Consider the following 1,018-nt stretch of genomic DNA (forward strand, 5'->3'; position numbering starts at 1 on the left):
AATGTTATGTATTTACATTTGCCTTCTAAAACTTACTCTGGATAGGTAATAATGAGAAGCAAAAACATGCTTGGACAAAAATTTCAGAACATATTTAAATAGTATGCTGTGGGGAGAAGTTTATATATCAATATAAGAATTTATTTAGATTTTGATCCATTTTGAGTTGAATTTTCTAAACAGTGAGATAGGATCAAGTCTTTTCAGTCTTTTGCATATGGATATCCAATTTTCTAAGTACCATTGTTGAAGAGAAGGTCATCTCTCTACTGTAGGTTTTTGAGCACCTCTATAGGAAGTAAGTTGGCTATACATGCAAGGTGGGATTTCTATTCTTTCTATCAGTCTGTGATTCTCCTTTTAGGCCAGTATCAGGCTATTTTAAATACTGTAGCTCGGCAGTATATCTTGAAATTGGGTATTATGAAGTCTCTCATTCTATTCTTTTTGTTCAAAACTGTTTTGCTTATTAAAAGCAATTGATAATGTCACATGCATTTCAGGATTTTTTCTTGTACTTTGCTGAATAGCATAGGTAGTTGCAATGTCATATGGAAATTGCATACAATCTGTAGATTACTTTAGGTGGTGGGAAGATTTTAACAATATTTTTCTAATCCATATTCATGAGAGGTTTTTCCATTTTTGTTTCTTTTTATTTCTATCACTAGTGCTTTCTATTTTTCATTATACAGCTCTTTTACTTCCTTGGGTAAGTTTATTTCTATATATCTCAATTTTTGTAGTTCTTTTGAATGGGAATTTTTCAGTCAGTGGTATATCTCTCTTCTTTTTTTTTTTTTCTTATCTTCTATTTAAAATTCCCCTGCTTGGTAAGGGCCACCTAGGGAATTGGTTCACCAGGATTTATTTCACATTGCTCAGCCATTCCAGTGCTCAGAGGCCTCTGTAGCCATGATCCAAGTGGCCTAACTACTGCTTAAACTTGCAGCAGACCTTGTTGTCATCCACATAGTGCAGTTTTGGCAAGCATGCAGAATTCAAGAGTTATGGAACC

Source organism: Chinchilla lanigera, unplaced genomic scaffold (assembly GCF_000276665.1).
Source record: "Chinchilla lanigera isolate Chin_1 unplaced genomic scaffold, ChiLan1.0 scaffold00067, whole genome shotgun sequence".
NCBI classification, from domain to species: Eukaryota; Metazoa; Chordata; class Mammalia; order Rodentia; family Chinchillidae; genus Chinchilla; species Chinchilla lanigera.